The 25,371-nt window shown below is 36.8% G+C and overlaps 1 long non-coding RNA gene across 1 annotated transcript in view; it reads right to left on the bottom strand.

Annotated features, from left to right (window-relative positions):
* Positions 1 to 24,367, bottom strand: part of LOC132689370 (uncharacterized) — a 35,709-nt gene extending 11,342 nt beyond the window's left edge. Inside the window, exons 1-2 of the long non-coding RNA XR_009614983.2 lie at positions 24,247 to 24,367; positions 22,125 to 22,224 (exon numbers count right to left, since the gene is read on the bottom strand). This is a non-coding gene — a long non-coding RNA (uncharacterized LOC132689370). The remainder of the gene's footprint in view (positions 1 to 22,124; positions 22,225 to 24,246) is intronic.
* Positions 24,368 to 25,371: the final 1,004 nt, after the last annotated feature.

The raw sequence follows: 25,371 nt of genomic DNA, 5'->3' as shown, positions 1-25,371 counted from the left end.
TTCAGATGTATAATTTAGTGATTCAACACTTCCATACAATACCTGGTGTTCATCACAACAGTTGCACTCCTTAATCCCTGTCATCTATTTCACCCATATTCTCCCTTCCCCGCCTCCCCTCTGGTAACCATCAGTTTGTTCTCTACATTTAAGAGTCTGTTTCTTGGTTTATTTCCCTCTCTTTTTCTTTCCCTATGTTCATTTGTTTTTTTTCTTAAATTCCACATATTAGTGAAATCATATGGTATTTCTCTTTCTCTGACTGACTTACTTTGCTTAGCATAATACTCTAGCTCCATCCACTTCATTATAAATGGCAATATTTCATTCTTTTTTATGGATGGCAATATTCCATTGTATGTATGCACACTATTTTCTTTATCCATTCATCAGTCAATGAACACTTGAGCTATTTTCACAGTTTGGCTATTGTAGATAATGCTACTATGCACATTGGGGTGCATGTATCCTTTTAGTTACTATTTTTGTATTCTTTGGGTAAATACCTAGTAGTGCAATTATAGGATCGTAGGGTAGTTCTATTTTTAAACTTTTGAGGAAGCTTCATAGTGTTTTCCAGAGGGGTTGCACTACTTTGCATTCCCACCAAACAGTGCAGGAGGATTCCCCATTCTCTGCATCCTTGCTAACACCTGTTGTTTCTTTTTTTTTTCCCCAAAGTTTATTTATTTATTTTGAGAGAGAGAGAGAGAGAGAGCATGTGCAAGCGGAAGATGGGAAAGAGAGAGGAAGAAAGAAAATCCCAAGTGGGCTCCATGCTGACAGTTTAAAAAAAATTTTAATGTTTATGTATTTTTGAGAGGCAGAGATAGAGCATGAGTGAGGGGGGGGGGTAGAGAAAGAGAGGGAGACACAGAATCCGAAGCAGGCTCCAGGCCCTGAGCTGTCAGCACAGAGCCCGACGTGGGGCTTGAATTCACGAACTGTGAGATCATGACCTGAGCTGAAGTCGGATGCTTAACCATCTGAGAGCCACCCAGGCCCTCCTCCATGCTGACAGTTTAGACAAACTGTGAGATCATGACCCAAGCTGAAACCAAGAGGTAGACACTTAATTCACTGAGCCACCCAGGCACCCCAACACCGGTTGTTTTTTATGTTGTTGATAACAATACAGTTTTCTGAATTACTTCCTTTAGAGTTATGGCATCCCTGTTACTCCTGAGCTTATAATTTCTGTCCTTTGATTACTACTGCACCAAACTTTACAGCACAAAATTCAAACGCAGGTGCCTCTCTGTCAACCCCCTCCCAAATGAGTTCTGTTTTACAGATATTCTGTGGTTGGCTAGAGGGTGGAGCATATCCTCCAGGTTGATTTTTTTCTCTGTTTTCTTATTTTGTCTTTTTGTTTTTCCTAACTCTCACTACCTACACTTCATTATTCATTCATTCATTTACTCACTTAAAAACAATTCATTAAACTCTACCATATTGTGCATGGTATTTACTAAGACCTGGAAATAAAGAAATGAATAATATAGCCCCTGACTTTAAGTAAAGGAGGAGGGGCATAAATTCACAAACACTAAACATTTTGAAAAATGCTACCATGCTAATAAGCAGAGAATGCTATGGTAATATTGAAAAGACGCACGCTACTCTAAGGTTGACCTTACTCTTCCCACCTGAGCTGTGGCTTTGCTATGTATGTTTTACCCCAACCAACTGAATGCTCCGTAATCATTTTAGTCAAACCCAGTGACATAAATATGTACCTCACGTGAGTCTGAACAGAATGATGGTAATTATAATGATAATGAAAATGGTAGGAATTCAATAATTATGTGTAATGAATGAATGGATTTTACAGATGGAAAATATGAGGCTTAGAGAATTAAACAGCTTGCACAAAGTCATGTCTAGTAACTCAGAGCTGAAACACAAAACTGAGGTGGCTTATTTTCAGAGTATGAGCTCTCAACTATTATATGCTCTGCATACTTAGTTGAGCCAGAATACAGACAAAAACATTCTGACAGTATTTACAACCCCAAATTGCTTTGCAACTAAGAACACCCTTAATGACAATCAGGGGAAGTTTTCAGTTTTAAGAGTAATTGTATGTGCCATATTACCATAGGCGAAAATTATGCCTTTCATTATGCTATCTAATTACTGAAAAATCATAGAAGGAGATGTGAAATATTTTAATAAATAAGGATTTTTATTTTTGGAGAAAGTTTGAGATACAGATGATGTAAGAAATGGAATATATATATATATATATATATATATATATATATATCCTTTTTTCATACAGAGGAGTATGAGTGGTAGGGAAAGGCAACAGATCTTGTTTTTCTCTCTTCTTAAGAGCCATCTTTTTTGATGTGTTTTTCTAGGGAGAAAGGTATACATGAAGCGGTACTTGACAAAGAACCAGTCTTTGCGTTTGAACTCAAAATTAGACCAAGTGTTACTGCTTAGGTCCTAGTTGGTTGAATGAGCATCTGGATTGAGGCCTCCAGACTAACATAGTCACATACAGTGAGGAGCCCCCAGAGAGCCAAAAGAAAAAAAACGATAGTGGGGCAAACTGGCATTTGTAACCCCACAGGACCAAAAAGGAGGCAGCAGAGAGGCATGCGTAGCCCCAGAGCCAATGTGGAGATACAGAAGAATGAACAGGTCTTACTTACAGAGTAATTAGATATGGGAGAATGCAGAATCTTAAGGGGAACAGCAGCCATAAAAGGCCCTCAAATGAAGTCCCAGGAACTACCTTGCTGCAGGAGCACGGACCTAAGGAATACAGCAGGAGGCTTCATAAATTGTCCGTTTCCCCTAAGAGGACAGTTAACAAACTTTTTTCAGATAAAGAGGATTGTCAAATGGTAACTTTCTTAAAGGTGCTTCTTGTGTGAAAACCAATCAACCAACCACAGGATACCTTTCTATTTATTCATGTCTTCTTCAATGTCTTTCATCAGTGTCTTGTAGTTTTCAGTCTTGCATCAATGTTTACTGATCGTTCACCTCCTTGATTAAGTTTCTTCCTAAGCATTTTATTATTGTTGATGCTATTGTAAATGGGATTTTCTTAATTTCTTTTTCATATAGTTTCTTGTGAGTGTGCAAAAATACAACTGATTTTTGTATGTTGATATTGTATCCTGCAACTTCACTGAATTTATTAGTGCTAACAGTTTTGGTGGATTCTTTAGGATTGTCTATATATAAGATCATGTCATGTGCAAACAGAGACCATTTTACTTCTTTCTAGTTTGGATGGCTTTTATTTTTTTTTTCTTGCCTATTGGTTCTGGCTAGGACTTTTAGTACTATACTGAATATGTGGCCTTGCACATGATAGACACTCAATTAAATGGAATTGAGTCATGAAGAACCCCAAAGTAATATATCCAATTAAAGTGTAATATGATGAATTTAAGAAAAAAGTCATTCTGTCAGACTTTAAATGTACAAAGGTGATTATAAGACCGTACATGAATATCAGTGCAACTCTCAGAAGTAGGATCCAGAATCTTGACATTGTTAATTGTGGGGTAAGATGTGCAGAATGAAGTAATTTATGGACATAAAAAGTAAGTCAGAGTGCTGGAATACTCTAATAGAAACAGTTATCTAGTCAATTTTTTATACTGGTAAATTATTTTTGTTACATTTTTCTCTGTTAAATTAAGAGATCTGGTTTCTGCCTCCTGACTAGACCTTAATTCTGTGTTTGTGTGCAAGCTTATGTGTGGATATGCATGTACATGCATAGTCACTGAGTGCTTGGTCATATAATCCTTCAGTCTGTTTGATTATTTTAACGACATAGCATGGTTATTTTCGGAGGTAAAGTTTCTTTGTTTTACATTTGAGAAAAGGACAGTAGGTTCACAGTGAAATATTAATGTTTGGTAATCACTTTTCATTGTAAATCCAGATTTGTTTTATAAATAAAAAAGCATAAAATTGCAGGAAATAAAATGGCTTCCAAATCCTGAGGTCCAGAAAGGATTCTGTATCATTAAGAGAAACTATGCTGACAATAAATTTTCATAGTGTGAGCCAATAGTTTATTGCTTCATCATCTAAAATAGGGATCACATTTAAGCTAAAATATATTAGAATTCATTTATAAAGATAACCATAAGTCCACTATTATGTAGGGATTGCCTCATGAGATTCTTCAAAAGGGCCAAATTCCTTGATTTGACATTCAACTGCATGACTGACTTGATCTTTTCCCACTTTTCTAAACCCTTTTCCATTATTATTTTGTTTTTTAGTCCAAAACAACATGTGGCTGCTTGCCTGCCATATGTCCTCCCTTCAAAACATACTTTAAACTGTGCAACTTTTGGGTTCCATGAAATCTGAAAAAATTCTGCAGAGGCTACAGAACAGTAGGACATTAATTTCACTACAGTGTCCTAGTCAGTGAAGAACAGAACTGCTTGTTAAAATGGGGAAAACATTTTCAAATCAAAATAGCAGTAGTTATAAAATTAAATTAGGAAATAGTGAATTTGGTGTAATGATATCAACTATATCAAACTGTCACATCACAAAGTAAATCGTAAATGGCTCAGCTTTAGGATATTCATCTTGCTCAGTATGGTCCCTGGCATGGAAATATCCAGACCTCCCTGAAGATAAATATGTGGCATGTCTCAGAATTTTGTTATCAACACAAGACACTATCATACTTACTGTTACTACGTATCTTCTTCTATGCCTTTTTGATATGTTTACCTATTGCTGGATCTTTCTCTGCCCAAAAGGAATTAGTAATGTTCTGGTGATGTCACCCTTTTATTTATTCACGTATTTATTGGCTTATTGGCTTGTTACTTTATTTTTACTCAGTTGCCTGACAATGAGGTTAGTAATTTGAGGTCTCTCTTATATGGTAGTCAGAAAGTGTTATTCAGGAAAGCCCAGTGTTTCTCTCCAGATCCTTTGATCGACGTAGTGATGGTTTGACTAAGTGATAATGGTTGTGGCCTGGGTTGTTTGGACTGAGAATGGCATTCTAGGAAATGGACTTTACCCAAGAGCTAATCTGGCATCTGCTTTCTATTCAGCCTTCTAAGTGCAATGGACAACAAATACCAATAGCCAAAGTGTCTGCCTTCATAAATTTTCTCCTCCTATCACTGGAAGAGCAAAATCATTGTATGCCATTTATTCATTTATTTGTAAAAATATTTACTGAGTATCTACATAGTGACAGGTCCTCTTCTAAGCAGAATACAACCACCGTGGCTGAATTTTGAATTAGTCATAAGGCTCTGTATCATTTGTCACATAGTTTTATAACTGACTCCCTTCCTTTATATGGTTACAGGAAAGTCGTACCTACTTCCTCTACTTCCTTGACAGTTAGTCATTTTCTTTTATACTCTAGAATCAGAGAAGTGTTATTATTTTCCTGAACACACTGTGTTGTTTTTTTCTTTCACGCCTTTGCTTATTCAGTGACAGCTGCTTGGATTGTCCTTGTCTGTCTCCTTGTCTGACCAACTTTTAGCTAACTTCCAGTGTAAACTGACATCTAGTTTTCCCTAAAAAAAGTTCTGATTACCCAGAATGTGGCATGTATACCTGTTCTTCTTTGTGAGGATATTTTGCATTTAACACTATAATAACATTTCATGTTGTATTGAAATTATTGTTTGTGCTTCCCTTATTAGAATGAGGTTTCTTGAACACAAGGGGAATCACTTATTTTGAATCTGGAACACAATATGGAAACAGATCTGAAACTCTTTCAAGTTTTGACCTGAATTAAAGTGCAAACAGGCTGTTTCCTCTCTTGATCAGAGCAAAAAATCTTCTACATTTTTTCCTAATCCTGGACTTCACTAGTGTCCTCTCAAGCATCAGTTCAACCTTACCCAGGAAAAATGCAGTAGAGCCTTTGAACACCAGAGTGGAAAGGGACCTCAGGGATCAAGTTCAATGCCTTTCATTATTATTTGGATTTTAAAGTCATCTTGACACAACATATATAGGATTGGGGAATTTTGAGATAGTTACTGTGTTCAAGACCTAAAAATCACTGGGATTTATCAAATACAGTCACTGACCCATAGAATTAATGTATTTTTAAATAATTTTTTTATTGAAGGGAATAAAAATATTGCACTTGGTAAAATGCTTACCTAACTCATAACTTTTTTGGCTTGTCCTGTAACCCAGATTATATCACAAGGTCAAAATAAATGTGTCAAACATTAAACTCCTTGAAGTGTCTCCTGGTGATTTCTTTTTTTTTTTTCAACGTTTTTTTTTTTTTTTTTTTTTTTTTTTTTTTTTATTTTTGGGACAGAGAGAGACAGAGCATGAACGGGGGAGGGGCAGAGAGAGAGGGAGACACAGAATCAGAAACAGGCTCCAGGCTCCGAGCCATCAGCCCAGAGCCTGACGCGGGGCTCGAACTCACGGACCGCGAGATCGTGACCTGGCTGAAGTCGGACGCTTAACCGACTGCGCCACCCAGGCGCCCCTCCTGGTGATTTCTAAAGAGTTCCACAGGGCTCTTTCCCTGTGCTGAAGATTCTTTCCTTCTCTTCAGGAAACCCTGCTCTCCCATGGGGGTATTTATTCCTCCATTAACTCCTCATTGGTCTATAGAGACAAGGCTTTATCCTTTAATGATATTTTGTTTAAAATTCTCAGATAATGGAAGAGAAAACCAATGCAGAGAGTCATTTTCAGCCCTGTGGCTTTCCTTAGCCTGTCACAGAAGAGTTGACATGCAAAGCTGACGTATTACTGATGTGGTCAGTATAGTACAAGCACTCTGAAGTAAAAAAGCAGATGTGCTAGTTCAGGCCACCTTTGCTGTTGGTGAAGCATTAGAAATTGAGTTCAGACCATATTTTTGTTCCCTGTCATCCATTGTTAATACCCATGTAACAACACACTCCTAACAGGTCTCATCCCAGAAGCTTTAGAATGTAGCTCCTGCTATTCTAAATTAATCCTTTTATCATCATTTCAAAATCAAATTAATGACCTCCTTCCACGTATGGTTATAAATAAATATCTTGATCTTGTAGACCATACCTGACTACTGGTGCCTCAGTTAAAGTATTCAGATAGACACTTATTTATTTATTTTTTTTTGCACAGTGCTACATTAGCCTGACTTATTTTTGTCCTTGTGTATGGTGTTGGACAAAATATGAGTGAATTTCTGAAAACTAATAAGTAAGCAAGATATACCTAGGAAAATATTTAATATCCTGTAATTAAGATGTAATAGTTTACAGGAGGGAGAATGGGAAGTTAGTTTGGATCCACGGTAGGGGATGGGTGGTATTTGAGTAAGACCTTAGAGGATGCATGTGAAGAAGAAAAGACTTTGGCAGAATTCCATGGGCTGAAGAGTTTTGAGTATATTTGGAGAATGTCAACTAGACTGATAGGGCTGAATTTATGGAAGGGAAGTCAGGGAGAGGACAGTGTGGCAAGTGATGAAGCCAGAAGTTCATCTGGGGAGAACTAAATGTGGAGAGTTTTGACTTTCAGGATCAGGAATAAGAACCAGTCGTTGCTTGAAATAAGATTGAAGTGTGTGCTGGGGACAGCAGGGGCACTTCAGCAGTGGTTGGTAGTTGTCAGAAAGCCTTTATATGACTTTTCCCTTCCTGTAGCTCTTGCAGATTTAGAGCACAATAATGATCCTTGGGTAATGTTCAAGGAAGCAATGACTGTGCTTGACACCTTGGAGCTACAGAGGATCTGAGGGCATAGGGCGAGATGAACCAAACCCCAAAGCAGTGCAAAATTGATGGCTATGAGTGACTGCAGCCCCAAGCTGGATAGTGCTCCAGTGGTGCCACATTGATTTCAGCTCCACCTTCTAATTGCCGTAGCAGGAGAAACAAAGCCTTCACTCTTGAGTGTTTAAGGCTCTATAGACTTTCCTCAAGTATGAGTGAGCGCTCTTTTTTTGCTTCCAGGGCTTCTGTGTATTGCTCATTTGAGAGTTCCATTAAGTCGTGATCTGTTTAGAAACTTCTCTGTTTCATGATTATGTTCTATCTTCCAGGATACAATGTGGGATTCAAGGACAGAGGCCTTGGCACAGGTGTTCTTGTATGTTCTATAGTATGAAGAATATGCTTAGTTGACCAATCCTTGATGAACTGAATTGTATTTCAACTCAAGTTGTGGTTATTATTGAAGCATTTTTGCTATGATATAGAAAGATATTTTTAACATAAAAAAATAATGGCACTTTTGTAACACAATAATGTTTTCACTTTTTCAAGTTCACTTGTAGTTTTTGGTCATTTTTAGACCTATCTTGACATGGTTGCAATCCATTCATCCATTTATCTAGCAAATGATCACTGAGTACTTTTTAAATAAAAAGCTTTGATGATATGATATACAATAAGATGAAATTAGTAGAAATCTATAATTTGGAGGGTTTTATCCTCTTGATGTTATATCAAAAGATTGCCTATTATACTTTTCATAATAATTTTTCAAGGAAACATATGTGGTACCTTCCTTTTCTCAGAAGCCAGACGTGGTGTTATGGAGAGCTCAAGACAATGCACTCACGTCATGTTCTAATGAAGCTTGAATTCACATCCAACCTAATCAGTTCAAAGAGGTCAGGCAAGTCAAGCCCATGATGGGTGGTGATGATGGCTGACACTCAAATTGTATAGTCTGCAGTGCTTAAGACATTCCCTGCTGTATTTATGGAAGAGTTCCATAAAAGCTAAGTTCAGACTTTCATGATTAGTGTCCACATCTTGGAATGATCAGAATCTGAGAAAATAGGTCATAGAGGATTTTAACTATATGGACACGAAAGCAAACTCAACTCTTTATCCTATCGAACCCTTTTGCCAAATAATCACCCTTATTGGATGAAAATGATTCTACCTAAGTGGGTGCTTTTCTTCCCATCTTGGAGTATCTGTGTTACCCCAAACCAGCTGAGTAGAATGAAACTGGAGAATGCTATTATATTCATTGCTACTAATGAATTTGGATACTCGTGACTCAGATGGGCATCTAAAAAGGAAACATCCAAAGCTAGTTAACTGAATCTCGGCTTTCTTTTGTTTGTGAAAATGCTGATATTTCTCCCTGATTAGTACATAGCACACATGGCTTCAGACAGGCATGATTAAATAGTAATGCCCTGGGCAGTCATATTTCCAGCAACTGTCATGTCACTGCCCAAATCAGGATTTACTTTCCTTCTGGACCTTGACAGAGTTTGACTCTCTGAACAAAAAGGGAAAATTAGGCTTTTATTTTTCTTATCTGAAGACTGCAAAGGATAATCACAGCATGGAGAATGTAGCTGACAAGAGCAGGCCTAGCACTCAGACAAGGAGGAGGGAAAATGTGGCATCACTCATCCATCCCTCTATGGAGCAGTGAAAGAAGTCAGGTGGTTGAAGTAGAACTTCAACAGCCTAAGAAATATTGTTTACCTTTATTTTTCATAGACTGTGTACAAAAGGTTAAGCATTCAATTTTCAAAGTATAAAATTCGAGTATTGAATGCATCTTTATAAAATATACCTGGGGTTGTCCAGATATTTTTACATGGGCCCCTAAAAAGTCTATGTTGCTGCCCTTAAATCCTTAATCATGAGGGTGCCTGGGTGGCTCAACTGGTTAAAATGTCTGACTCTTGGTTTTGGCATCATGATCTTGCAGTTTTGTGAGTTTGAGCTCCATGTCTGGCTCTGCACTGGCCGTGTGGAGCTGCTTGGGACTCTCTCTCTCTCTCTCTCTCTCTCTCTCTCTCTCTCTCTCTGCCACTCCCCTGCTTGCACTGTCTCTGTCTCTCTCAAAATAAATAAACTTAAATAAATAGACAAAATAAAAGAAATCTTTAAGCATGCTTGTTAGATTCCTGGTGATGAAGAATCTGATACAAAACTCATTAAATGTTCTTTTTTGTTACATTGCATAGTAAACTGTATATATTCTCATTCCAGAGGGTGAATAAAATTCTATTTTTACTATTTTATTTGTTACATACTTTCCTAGGTTAAGAAAGTCCCTCCAGGTATCATTATAGCTAGATTGCTAGCTAGCTAGACTTAGATACAGATAGATAGATATATAGAGTTAAAGCAATTAACCTGATCAGACCCTCAAACTATAGATTTCTATACCAAAAATTTAATAACAGCAGGTGAGTAGTTTCCATTATAAGAAAGTGTTTTAACTAATCTTATTTTTTGCCCATGTGTTCAGAGTATTAAAAATGACTTATATTTGTCTAAGGCCTTCAATTGCACATTTTCTTTCTTCTCATAGTATAACATAAACTCCTGCATTTCCAAAGACTTGATGGTGGGTTTTCTTGGCCAATTTGAGTGTCAGTTAAGTTCAAATGTTTAAATGGGTATGTACTGAGGGAAGCTCAGCATGTTTAGATGTATTAGGGTATTTTCTTGTGGTGACTAGAATTGGTTTTAGAATTGCTGGGTATTAAAAATTAGCTTAATCTGATTAAAAGTTATACACACATTGTGGAATATCCTGAAAATACAGAAAATATTAAAGAATTATCATCTAATTCACCACTATGTGGATTATTTTTCAAGTACTATTTTTTGTTTGCTCATCCAACAAATACTTATTTCATACCTAAAGTGGATCAGAATCTGTAACGAAAATTGATATGCTAAGAAGGAAGGAAAGACAGTGCCTGCCTTCAAGATTTAATTGAGCAAGGAGACAGCCAAGGACTCAAATAACTACTTGAGGCAAGGGAAATTCGTGAGGCTGAAAAGTGGCAGACTGGGTAGGAATAGATCAATCATAGAAACACGAAATACCATGGAGAGTCAGGGAACCAAAACACTTTTCACTGAGAGTTCTGGGTAGATTTCATAGAGGGAAAGGCATTTGTACGAACTTGAAAGTCTAGATAGTATTTCATTGGGTAAAGATGTGAGAAAAGGCATTCTAGGCAGAAGGAATGCCCTGAGCTGAGACATAGAGGCAGAAGGATGTTCAGAGTTTAGAGAGAGAAATAACCAGGAAAGGTATTTGAGGATGAAATCACACCACAATAAGGATATTGAAGTGTTTTTAAGCATAGGAAGAGCCATCAAAGGGTATTTGGTTATATTGTTGGGAAGATTTATTTTTATTCATATATAAGTATGGATTAGTTCTGACAATTCAATATATTTGACTTTCACTACAGTAGTTTCTTGGCAACAGTAGAGGAAAAAATTAAATTGCAAATAACAACTTTGCCCATAAATGCTATTAAATAATTTCTAATATTTGCATGTTTATATACTTATATATTTATATCTCAGTATCCTTCTAGTATAATTATATCTGGGTCAGAAACTAGATTTATTATTTTTTTTTCATTTAGGTTTACTTTTATTTTATTTTATTTTTTTCAATATATGAAATTTATTGTCAAATTGGTTTCCATACAACACCCAGTGCTCATCCCAAAAGATGCCCTCCTCAATACCCATCACCCACCCTCCCCTCCCTCCCACCCCCCCCCTCAACCCTCATAGAAACTAGATTTAAATACAGGTGTCTTAGTGAATTTTTACATTATTGGGATGGCAATGGAGACTTTTAATAACGTGCATTCATACTACAGGTAGACAATAGCTTGTAAAAACAGAATTTCATATCAATTATGAAGAGCCATGTGATCATTTATGAAACATAATTAGTCTTCTATGTAAGTTCTCCAGTGGTTATTAGCAAGGGGGTTATGATTATATTTTGAAACAATATTCATTTTGCAAAAACCAATTCTTTTCCTAAATACTTCTTCCCTTACTATAAAATGGATATGCTCTTTCAATATCTCTTTTTCATTTTTGTTTTGGTATTTTTATTTTTACACATATCACATAGTTCTTAAAATTAACATTTCTATGAGTGGACATTTCTGATTGATTTGTGTTGATAAAATAACTTTTTCTAATACTAATTAATATATCTCTCTAAGTAAATGAAATTTGTGGCTGCAGGTCCAAATGGAAGTAAGTGCCCATTTATTCGATGGATATATGAATGATTGAGCTTTGAGCAAACACTTACAAATGCATTTGTTTATGCCGGGCCTGTGCTTTAGGTCGAGAGACACAGTTAACAAGTAAATTTACTTGCTAATGCCATTGTAAAAAATGTTTCCTAATGAAACTGAAATCATTAGACCTATGAATTGACTTATTTTCCTGTGGGCATGGTGGCAAGGCTGGTGGAAGATGTAAACATGAGATCATGTCATAATTTCAGCTTCAGGTGTATTTATGAAGCATCCATGGGTGTCATTTGGTGGGCTTGCACAAGAATCCCTTTCAGAATTCTAGTCAAAGCACTAACTCCACAGTTTGACCCATGTGACCCAGGTACCATGTCACCATATATTGAGAATTTATTCTAACTCAGAGAAAGATTCTTATGCTTTCTCTCTCTTTTTTTTTTAAGTTTATTTATTTATTTTGAGAGAGAAAGAGAGGGAGAGCATGCAGGAAGGGCAAAGAGAGAGGGAGAGAGAGAATCCCCAGCAGTCTCTGTACTGTCAGCACAGAGTCCGATATGGGGCTTGAACCCAGGAACTGTGAGATAATAATCTGAGCTGAAAACAAGAGTCAGTTGCTCAACGAACTGAGCCACCCAGATGCCCCTTTATGCTTTCTCTTGAGTAAAACCTTCTTAGACATTCAGTGGTTGAGATTTAGCCTGCCACATTTTTTTCAGGAGTATTTATTAAGCGCCTGCAATGTACTAAACAGTCCACTCACATGCTTCTCCTATCTGCCTTGAGAATGCGAAAGGAAGGGATGGAAACCACAGGTGATTAAAAGAGGGTGTTCCTGGACCTGGTGGGGAAAATAATTAGAGATATGGATCTCATTAAGGGGAGCAGTGATGAAGTTAGTGCACATAACTTTCTGGGATGTCGTATTTTTGGTTTTGGTATAACAATTTGCTGATCTTGAGACAAAAATATTTGAGGACCTTTCTTCCCTTTGATCATTGCCACCATTTGACCTAAGCCCTTATAGTAAATTTTTGCATAGCTTAGAACTACTGTAGTTGATTCATATGTGGGCTTCCATAAATGTATGTGTGTGTGTGTGTGTGTGTGTGTGTGTGTGTGTGTAGTGAAATTATCCCTTTCTCCAGAATATTTTGAACTAGAATGAATCTCAAATCCATTGAAGCCAGCTGGAATAAGAACTCGAAGATCCTAGTTTATCATCTGATGTGATCCCTTAAACCTCAGAGCTGTGGTGCGTCCATCTTCCTCCATGCAGATTAAGTAGCACAGAAAGCTGCAGAGAGAGATAAGAATGAAGCAGCTCCCTTTTGAGCCTTAGCTGCGTATCTGCCCTTGGGTCAGTGAGACATGCCTATATCCTGAGAGTTCTAATACATCCCTTTAATGTCAGCTTAAGAGTTATATCCTGTTCAAAGAACATATCCCTGTAGGCATGGCAGGTGGAGAGGGAAAGCAGCGAATATTATTATGAATAATATAGAGCCCTGCAGTCCTTAAACTGGAGTATCCTTTAGAGAGCTTCCAGTTCTACCTCGTTTTGTAGGTGAAGACGCTGAAACCCAGAGAGTGGAAACATGTTTTAATCAGGTTAGGCCACTAATGAGTTGTTAGTGACAGTCAGAACTGGAATCGTAGTCTTTTAAATTGCCACATATATGTCCTGTGAATAAGATGTCCAAAAATGATATTGTAATGCCTGTACCTCTGTAGGACGCTCCATGACAAATATTGCACAGCCTGTTACATATATTTATGTATTATGCTTTATCCAAATGCTTGTTTGTATTCTCTCTGTCTTCCTTATATGAAATATGTATTGACTTATAAGCACCATTTCCATTTGTGTGAGTGCTTTATATCCCTTGGCCTCCCTTTAACTTATTCTGTGGATAGGAAATTCATTATCTCTTTCACTTCCTTGTGCAAGCTGCTTAATCAGCTGTTTTGCTCTAAGCTCAGCAGGGCCTTCATGGTTGCTCAGCAATCTTTCTCTTATTCCCATGGAGAAATTTTTATTCTTCCTAGAGGTCCCTACACAATCCCTCTCTCAGTGCTTACAAATGAATTTCTTTCTTCATACAAAAAAATCTGAAGCCACTAGGGGTTAAATTCCACATGCTTCCCTCACACGGTAAGTATTATACATGTCTCTGTTCTCTCTTGTAACCAGAGTCTTTCTTTTCAAAAGCTAAACTGTGCCACTGTGTTCTCTCCCCCATGTATTCCTATGTCCTCCTTCACTGTGATGCATTGATTAGCCGCTTCCTAATATATTCACCCTTTCTCTCCTTACTGGTTCCTGTCTCCATATGAAAATATGGCCAAGGCTTCCCCATTCTATAAAAGCCTGCACTAAGCTTTCCCTTAAGTTGTATGTTACACTGACACTCTCCATTCATACTTCTACACTTACTGCATTTATTTCCCTCCTTTGCAGTCATTTCTTAAATGGTTCTGCTTCGGTTTTTTCTATCCATTCTGCTCAATCCTCTCTTAACTGTTCCAGGAATGTCTGACTGTTGAATCTCACAGTCTTGTATTGCATTTCCTCTTAAAATCCTCTGAAGTTTTTGAAATTACTGGCTACCCCTTTCTTCCAATAGTTTAGCAACACCATCCTCCCTGGCCTTTTCTGGTAGTCTGACCATGCCTTCTAAATCTATTTAACCTACTTCTCTGGTTTCTTCTTTCTGTTAAATGTAGGCATTTCCCAAGGTTACCATCTTGACTTATTTTTCCTTCTGCATATGAGTCAGACTAGTGTAAAGGTTAAAAGTGGACTTGGGAATGGATGACACTCGCCATTTATTTAGCAGTGTGTCATTAGTTATTATTTAATCTCTCTGACTTATCTTCAATTATCTGTAAAACGGAATGGAAAATAATCGCTCACATTTATTGAACACTTACCAGGCATGGAAACTGTGATAAACATCTTATTTGCATTGAGTGTATATCGCTTTCATCACAGCTCTAGGGAATACTACCCTCATTTCACAGATAAGAGCAGCAAAACACAGATTAGTTAAATAATTTGCCCCAAATGACACAGATAGTAAATAGCCAATGCAGAATTGAATATAGATAGTTCCACTTCAGATATTAATGTCTACATTTTTCTCCTCAATAGTGATGTTCCTTACTCATAGAACTCACATGCAGTTAAATAAAATAATGCATGTGAAACTCTTAACATAGTTACTGCTGAAGTAAATAACTAACTAATGTTAAAGAAAAACATTTTCTCTTAATATCCCTCTTATTAACAATTTTTCCTTGGGGGTTTACATCTGAGGTATATATCCACTCATTATCCGTTGAACACCCAGCTATATATCTCTAACTCATATTTGTCTCCGGAAATACATAACTGTATCTCTTTATCTGCTTGCAGGCCTGGATATGAAATCAGCATATATAAAATGGAAAAGGTCCCATTGCTTTTCTTCTCTTTAGCTTATGATCCTTGCCTCAGTGAATGATACACTCATATTTCTAGGCCCTTGAACATAAACGTTAGAGTCATCATTGTATGTCCACTTTGTATCTCAACGTCAACATTCAGTAAACAGACAGTTCCTGCTTATCATAACTCAGAAATATTTTTTGAATGTTTCCATTTTCTACTAGTTTTGATTTCTCTAATAAAATGTTAGTCATATCTTACCTAAATTGTTACAATATCTTCCTAAAGTATCCTTGCCTTTCTATAGTATCTTGTACTTGACAACCAATTATCTTTTCAAATCTTTGGGTAGTAAACATTTTATTTTTTAATTTTTATTTAAAAGTTTTTTTAATGTTTATTTATTTTTGAGAGAGAGAGGGAGACAGACAGACAGAGCATGAGCAGGGGAGGGGCAGAGAGAGTGGGAGACACAGAATCTCAAGCAGGCTCCAGGCTCTGAGCTGTCAACACAGAGCCTGACGTGGGACTTGAAGTCACAAACTGCGAGATAATAACCTGAGCCGAAGTCAGATGCTTAACCAACTGAGCCACCCAGGCTCCCTGAGGGTGGTAAACATTTTAAAAACTTATAGGTCTTTTTGTTTAAACCAAACCCTAAGTGGAAGCTGAACATGAAATGATATTCGGAGCAGAGCTATTCTGAGTTGAAGATGTGGAACTTGGAAGCAAGTGCTTTCTTATTTTCTTCTGATCTTGTCTTCTCTGGATTGGCTCCTCAGTGGTCCCTGCATATCCTGAGAGAATGGTTGGAAAAGTTTTGTTTTAAAACAGACTTAACCATAAAGTTAATAATGCATGAATCCTTTGCTAATATGGCACTCAAGACCCTTCACAGTTTTTAGCCCTTAACTGTGAAGACCCTTTCACCTATTGTCAGTCTCATCCACTGCCACCTGCACCTCATAGGCACATTTGTTATTTAACATTATTTAATCATCCAATTTCTGCTTGCATCTCCATTCCTTTGCTTTTTGGTCTGGACTTTCTGAAATGCTCTCCTCTTTCTCTGTCTCATTTGATATAATTTATTCTTAGAGACTTGGCTTAAATGTCACCCCCTTTATATAATCTTTATAGAATATCACAGTCAAATTTTAACTCCCTCCTTTGTACTCTATAATCTGGGGTTTGGCTTACACTAAAGATTGAACTGCTACCTTATTTTATTTGAGTTACTTGTGTATATGCCTATTTCTTCCTCTCCTGTATCAATATATCTTGAGCTCCTGTGGTTCAGAAACATGTATTTTTCTTTTCTTTTCTTTTCTTTTCTTTTCTTTATTTTCTTTTCTTTTTGTTATTCCTTCAACACTTACCTGTATTTTATATATATATATATATATATAATTTTATATATATATGTATATATATATAAATTTTATATATAAAATTTAAATTTTTTAAATTTTATATATTTTATATATAAAATTTAAATTTTATATATTTTATATATAAAATTTAAATTTTATATATAAAATTTATATATATATATATATATATATATATATATATATATATATACAAAATCTGGGGCCTGATAGCTTTTGCTTTAAATTTCTCATTATCAGGTATTATTCGTGGTATTTCTACCTGAGATATTCTGATACATGATCAGTTTTCGATCTTAAACTGTTCTCATTATCATTTCTGATGTTTACTCTTTTATCCATCCATCAATGCATCCATCCATCCATCCTTCCATGCTCAGCATAATCATTCTTAGGGGGTGCCTCGGTGGCTCAGTTGGTTGAGCATCTGATTTTGATTTCAGCTCAGGTCATGATCTCACAGTTCATGGAATCCAGCCCCATGTCAGCCTCTGCACTGACATCCCAGAGCCTGCTTGGGATTCTCTCTCTCTCCCTCTCTCTCTGCCCCTCCCCTGATCGTGCTTTCTCTCTCTCAAAATAAACAAATAAACTAAAAAAAGAGAAACACCTGAGCCATCCATTTCTTTTATGTAGTTTTCCCTTACCACACAGAGGGATTTATCCTTTCTGCAAATACCTACAGCTCCACTGTCTCTGCTTTATCTTCTTAATCTATTTTTAACAACTTTCTTTCTTTTCTTTTTTTTTTTTTTTTTTTTTTTTTGGTTACATATATGTGCATTATTTCCCCAACTGGAATCTTAAGTTCTTTTAGAATAAAGACCATAGAGGTGCCTGGGTGGCTCAGTTGGTTAAGAATCTGACTCTTGATTTTGGCTCAGGTCATGATCTTACAGTTTGTGAGTTAAAGCCCCACATCAGGCTCTGTGCTGACATCACAGAGTCTGCTTGGGATTCTGTCTCTCCCTCTCTCTCTCTGCCCCTCCCCCACTTGTGCATGCATGCTCTCTCTCCTCTCTCTCTCTCTACTCAAATAAAAAAAATGAAAAATAAAAAATAAATACCATAAATTTATAGTATTTTGTATCTCTCATAGAACATAATTCACAGTTAGAACTTGTGACTTTCTTTTTTTTACTATATGTCAACTTTTCCCACATGAGGTCCTAGCATGGTGACAAACATATTTAAGTCAATGAATCTTCAGCCCCACATGATTTCCTGCTACCAAAAGATTCATGAAGAATTTATCAAATTCATCACCCAAAAAACAAATAAGCCAGTTAAGAAATGGGCAGAAGACATGAGTAGACTTTTTTCCAAAGAAGACATCTAGATGACCAACAGACACATGAAAAGATGTTCAATGTCACTCATAATCAGGGAAATACAAATCAAAACCATGATGAAATACCACCTCAAACCTGTCAGAATGGCTAAAATTAACAACACAGGGAACAACAGATGTTGGCAAGGATGTGGAGAAAGGGGAATCCTCTTACACTGTTGGTAAGAATGCAAACTGGTACAGCTACTCAGGAAATAGTATGGAGGTTCCTCAAAAGAAACCTAGCAATTGCACTACTAGGTTTTTATCCAAAGGCTACAAAAATACTTATTCAAAGGGGTACATGCACCCCAATGTTTATAGTAGCAGTTTGGCTATCAACAGTAGCCAAATTATGGAAAGAGCCCAAAGGTCCATTTACTGATGAATGGATAAAGAAGATGTATGTATGTGTGTGTGTGTGTGTGTGTGTGTGTGCACATACAGATATAATTGAATATTACTCAGCCATCCAAAAAAAAAAACCAAAGAAATCTTGCCATTTGCAACCATGTGGATGGAGCTAGAATATATTATTTTAAATGAAATAAAAGTCAGTCAGAGAAAGACAAATACCATATGATTTCACTCACATGTGGAATTTTAAGAGACAAAACAGATGAACATGGGAAAAGGGGGAAAAAGAGATAGAGAGAGACAAACCATAAGAAGCTCTTAACTATAGAGAACAAACTGAAGGTTGATGGAGGGAGGTGAGTGAGGGAATGGGCTAATGGGTGTTGGGTATTAAGGAAGGCACTTGTGTTGAGCCCTGAGTGTTGTATGTTATGTGATGAATCACTAAATTCTACTTCTGAAACTAATATTACACTATATGTTAACTAGCTAGAATTTAACTAAAGGTTTGAAAAAAAGTTTTTGTTTGCATTAAGAAAAATATTATTAAAGATCAACATACTCTTCCCTCCTCCAACACCCCTCCCCCTCCACTTCATGTTTTATATCAAAGGATTCTCCTATGTTTGGCCATTGGCATTCCAAATAACAAATTCAGCACTATCACAGGAGGACAGCTCAAAGCAGGATTCTGCCTATGTTATCTAAATGCAGTATTGTGTTGTAGGTCTCTAAAGAATTTGTTTGCAACTCTCAAATGTTGCCTCAGAGGACATTCCCAAATTATATATCATAGATATTGTCCTAAAAGGTTTTCATAAATACATTTTTCAAGCATTATGCTAAACAAAGATAAAACTATTACATTACTGTCGTACATCTTAGACTAACAGACTAATGCACACTGAATATATCAACGGGGAAAATATGCAACATTTTCTAAAATTATTTGACCATGGAAAGCTGTTCTTCAGAACTTTTATCACATATTGGAATCAAGATGAATGCTCTTTGGGAAGCACTGCATCAAGAATTCAATCCTGTACTTTGTCACTGATCTTAACAGCTGGATGAGTTCATTTTTTTCTGTGTGTGTGCGTGCGCATGCACACACAGGTGTGTATGAGAGTGTGGAGGTCCAGAGAAAATATAGTTCACTTTTTAAAGATCATATGGCTATCCAGCAGCATAATTATGCTCAGAACACCTGCATTATTCTGTTGTTCACTTCACTATGTTACCTACATCCCTCAATAGGTTCCAACTCCCTGATTCCATATCTGGTTCTTCTGCTTCCCTGAGGCAGACACAGTGAGGTTCTCTCTTTGCTCATGGTAAATGCATGTTAAATGTTTATAGTTCTTTTGTTTGTGAGTTACAGGTTATTTCTCCTTGACATTACAAGTACATCAAAATATGCTTCTTTTCATACTGCAAAAGTGTACCTACACAAATAAATTCCTGGAATGGTATAAGACCCTGAAGCAAACTAACTTTAGTAGCAGACTTAGGTTATGTATTTATTACAGAATGATTGTTTTATATCCTTAGGTTAACTATTCGCTTTCTGAAAATTTTCATAAGGCAGGAGAATGTGCATATTTGTTCCAAGATTTAGCAAACACCCAAAGAACTTAGGTTAATAGGTATATTCTACAGTTAAGTTGATACATACACATTGGTGTTTCCTATGTTTTGCTATCAGTTCAAAGAATTTGAGTCTTTTATTTAAATCAGTCTTTAGACCCTTTCCAATGATAAATCATTATTACCCTTTACTCATTTTTTCATAGGAAGGAACATCCATGGAGAGGGGATATTTGAAGAAACACTTGTTCTGTTCCTTTCCAGGACTCCACCACCACACACACATTCAAAAAAAAAAAAAAAAAAAAAAGGTGAAGCTAATTTAATTGGGTACATCCTTATCTACTTTGGAGAACATTTTTTTTTAGCCACCACAGTGATTTCACTGTAAAGGCAATGTGGATGTTGGATTTCCTATTATTTCTTGTCCTCTTTGAACTCAGTGTGCCCAGGTGCATTGAATAGATGGGTTTCCAGTTTGTATGAAATGAACCTATGGAATAGGCTTTCCAGTTTCAGGAAGACATGAAATATTTTCTACCTGCTCTGATTGTGACTGGTGGGTGAGTCAGGTCTCATGCCTCCCATGTGGGACAAAATAGGCCACCCAGATTGGCTTCAGGTCTCCCTTGCATGCTTTGGAGCCCTATGATAGTCTTTGGGTATCCATTAATAAAAGTGATATTTGATCTCCATTTTGTTCCTAGTGCCTTTATCTACTGATTAAATGCTGGAGGTCAAGAGGATAATTAAGTGCTACTTGGACCACCAAAAGTACTGTGTATATAGACAGTTCAGGATCTGAGTGAATGTTGAGAGGGGATTGACTGATGCAGATTTTATGGGACTTCAAACACCTATTTTGGGGATTTTCTTTTTAGAAAAAAAAAGAAAAAATGAGATACAAAAGTAAATATTAATTTAGACTGAAAAATATACATGCGAAAAAATGAAAAATTTCAGCACATGAAAAATTTTTAAAGTTGAGAGCTATCATAGTTTTTATTAACTGCTTTTCTTACCTCTATAATATTTTTTCTTTGTTTATTTGGTTAAGCTGTATTTGATTATATTTTTGTATGATGATATTTTATAATATTATCTATAGAGAGAATAAAAAAAATTCACCTTTTTGTCTATAGGTGTTAATTGAATTAAAAAATATTGATCAATAATAATTTTAGCAATGGTATTTATATTCCTGGGGTCATTGTTAAATTTAGGAAAATCTCTATCATCTTTCATATTAAGTTATAGGATTTGGAAGAATTTTCAGCTCTGTTCCTTTCAAACTTTGTCTCTTTTCTATTACCCACTTAATTCTAGCACCAGGTACTATGGGACTTATTCCTATCAGCCTTCAACCTCTGCCCTATACCTTCATGTCAAAATATGAGGTCACTTGCCACAGTTGGTGGCAGTAGTGTCCCTGGAAGACATCCCTATACAAAACGACTATCAAAGACTTAACTATACATGGAAGTGTTGTGAGCCACATCAGTATATTTCTTTAAAACCAAACTGAATATATCTCAAGTTCAGTTTTCCTTTTTTCTAGGTACTCCATACCTTTTGGTTAGGTGCTCTGTGCCTGACAGGAAGGGGAGTGTGACAGATAAAGTGGAAAGTCAATGGTCTTAACTGTCTGCTGCTAAAACACATTTATTCTGCAAATTTTATAAAATCGCATAACTGATTGAATACACTATTTGCCTCTTCCAGAACCTCAAGGGGACTTTGCAAAGTAAGAGCCCTGGAGGATTAAACTTCATACTAAATCTGTTTCTGAGCAGAAAGTCTTGTCATTGTAGAAACCAAAAAACCTATGAGGGTATTATATTTGTAACTTGAGAAATGAGTCAGGTTTTTAACTGAAGAAGAGCTTTGGTACCTATTTTTAAATCAGAAATGCTCTTTAATGATCTCCTGTAGAAAGACAATTTAAGATGGGAATTCTTTCCTGGAGTTTTAAATGCATAGAATAACAACAATTACTTTTTACTGACCATTTACATATGTGCCAGCACTTACCATATATGATCTCTAATCTCACAAGAGCCCTGTAAAACTGGGAGAGCAAAGACTCATGGCAGTAGTTCTCCCAGGTGTCATCTCTGCTCTCTAAAGACTCCTGTTGGAAAGAAAAAGTCATGGAATGAGGATCATGCTTTTACAGACTTACTTCATTTGAATTTCAAAGGTATCCAAAAGCTAGATAGATAAATCAATTTTGAGAGTTTAAACCGTGATTCAGAATAAGGTTAAAATTTTAACAGGTAGTAGAGTTGAGATACAGTTCCGTTTTTCTTTGGATGTAAGCCAGGTACTAGATGTCATGGATTTGTTGTGTATGATTAATATTGCATATGTTTGCGTTTTTCTGCATCTTTGCAGAAACGTGCAAGGAGAGTCAAAACCTTCCATTAGCCTAACTCCCAGCCCCTGTCCTTATAAGAGCAGCCTCTTTGAGTATTTCAGAGTGTAGTTTCATCTCTTTAAAATCCTGCTTAATGCCTTCACTTGATTTTCAATTTAAAACTTGGTGTAATAATATTTCTGCCTCTGGATGTCTAAATAAAATATGCATTTCAACTGACTGTCTTCTGATTAACCTAGTGACTTTGTTCATCACACAAAAGAATCATAGGATAAGGAAGCCAATATCTGCTTCACTAATCATGAGGTAAGTGAAAATGTACTGATCTCAGTTTTCCAGTCAGACCTTTCAGAAATGGATAATTCCTTGAACACATTTAAAAATGAGTAAAAACTAACACCCTGAATAAGCCAGACTTTTTAATGGTTAGGTGGTTTTGATGAGAAACTTTATGGAGTCATTGCCTGTTACCTTACTTTAACACATTTCAGACTTGGAATCTTAACCAGTCTCCTAGTCAGAAGGATCATTACAAAGTTATATTTTCCTGTTATATGCTCTGGGAGCTGGATGTATTCTTATTGGGGGAAGAGAAGGACTAGTAAGATGATTACTAGATTTCTGCATTTTTCTGTTCTTTTTTTCTTTTTCTCAGTTTATGTTTTCCCTTGTGTATGTTCCCAAAAAAAACTATTGAAGACTGTGTTTGTCAAATGAGTAAACTTGATGTCACATGAAGCATTTACCTACCTAGGTTTTTGTTCTGAAGATGGTGTCACCATTCCACAAAGAAATCAAGTGCATGGACTTTGTTATAGGTTGTGCCCACGTTGAGGAGCCCTTTCCAGGTCATGTTTTGGATGATTAAGATTGCCAGATATTAAAGGCATTACTGATTGGTACTTGAGCAATGCTAGAACTATCTGTCTGAATGAGAAATATTCCTTGCATTCCCAAAGGATGTTGTTCTTTCATGACTAGGTTTTCTAAACATTCTTCCTTCTTCTGGAATGTTCTTTGTCTTCAAATGTATTGGAGCAAAGCCCACTCATCCACTAGGACTAAGCTTCAGTATCACTGCCCCCTTCATAGCCTTGTCTGGCACTGTCTTCTTCTCCCAGGAACGGTTTCTCTTGGACATAAAACTTGTCTATTTAAAAAATTACCATTATGTATAACTTCCTTCTTCACTGAAGAGTGAGATCTTTGAGAGCAGAAACCATATTTTATTCATTTTTGCATCTCTGCCTGTTGGCAAAATGCCTATCATATACAGTCCCTCAATCTATACCCATTAATTAAACTATTCATTCATTCACTAATTCATGCAACAAACGTGACTTAAGAAATGTCATTGGAAGCAAATAAACTACATTGACAATTCCCTCAAAGAGTTGGTGTATTGGATTTAGGATCTATCATTACTCATTAAGCAAGCTGAGATCTGCTTTAATCAAAAGTCTCCTTTGGCTGTTTAACTTAAAAGCTTCATATCCACACAGTTGCCTGTGCCCATGGCAACTGAAATGCATGAATGCGGGTTCTGAAATATAATCTTTCTAGAAAGCCAGGGCTCCTATTAAAGCTGTAGTTTACATCCACGTCCATCCTACACAGGTGTTATCACAGGCCTGCATGGATGACTATTTCAGCTAGGCAGTAGTGACTTCATATGACATCATGTCTACAAAGCGGTTTCCCCTTAGAGCATAGTGAGCTGTTGATAGATCTAATGTGGTGAGATCACAGGATCACATCATTTTGTGAGAGGCCTACCTGCAATGAAGGTATAGCCTGTAATATTTTATGTATGTGCCAGGCAGCATCACAGTTTTCCTTCCCCAGCTTAACAGAGGTAGCAACTCTATCTGTGTTTTCTCTGGATGTCTGGAGACAGGGGAAGCATGTATGTCCTATGCTACTTGGTAAAGGAATTCTGAGTGGGAATGGCTCCTGTGTGAGGTCGCAGAAACAAGACATGGACAATGCTACTTGTGATGGGAAATCATTCAATGGACACACTTAGGAATATATTATTAGATCTTTAGGTCTAAAACTTTGGGTAGGTGAGTTTAACTCACCCTTAACTTCAGGATCTCCATTTTGATGGGAACTAGGAACTATAGAGAATTGTATAGATTTGGGATATTTATTACATTCCCATATATTATATATATAATTATAATATGTACACATCTTATTCTCTAGAGAGCTTAGAGGTAAAATCCTTACAATGTGAAGAGAACATGGCCCTGTCCTAAGGTGCAATGAGGAAGTGGTGAGCTGAGGAGAATGTGCGTATCCTTCAGCCTCTTGCATGGAGAGAGTAAACCAGCCTAAGTAGGTGGTTGAAGCTTTCTGAGTTCATGAGGCCTTAAACCTTTACTTTTGTATCATGGGGGGAAGCCCATGCGTCCCAAGAAAGGAGTTAGGGTGGGCCAGGACGCCAGGGGTGCCTAACAGACTCAGGGCAGTGACATAACTATCCACATACTAACTGGAGGAAAACTAGCTCAATGTTTTGACAACTCATCAGTGGTACCAGTGCATACTGAGTATCAGCCTATATTGGTGTGCTAGGGTGGCCATAGCAAAATAGCACCACTGGGTGGCTTAGAATGACAGAAATTGATCATGTCACCATTCAAGAGGCCAGAAGTTCAAAATTAAGGTGTCGGCAAGGTGGCTCTCCCTCCGAAGTATGAGGAAAGGGATCTGTTCCCGGCCCCTCCCCCAGCTTCTGGTGGCTCCTTGGCTTGTGGTAGCATCGCTACAGTCCTCACGTGGTGCTCTCACTGTGTGTGTGTTTGTCTGTGTGGTGTTCTTCTTAAAAGAAGCCAAAGGTTTCAGAGGTTCACCTTACTTTGGTGTAACCTCATCTTCACATAGCCAACTACATCT

This window comes from Panthera onca, chromosome A3, assembly GCF_046562875.1.
Source record: "Panthera onca isolate mPanOnc1 chromosome A3, mPanOnc1 haplotype 2, whole genome shotgun sequence".
Taxonomy (NCBI): Eukaryota; Metazoa; Chordata; class Mammalia; order Carnivora; family Felidae; genus Panthera; species Panthera onca.
This window is presented reverse-complemented; position numbering and strand designations above follow the sequence as displayed.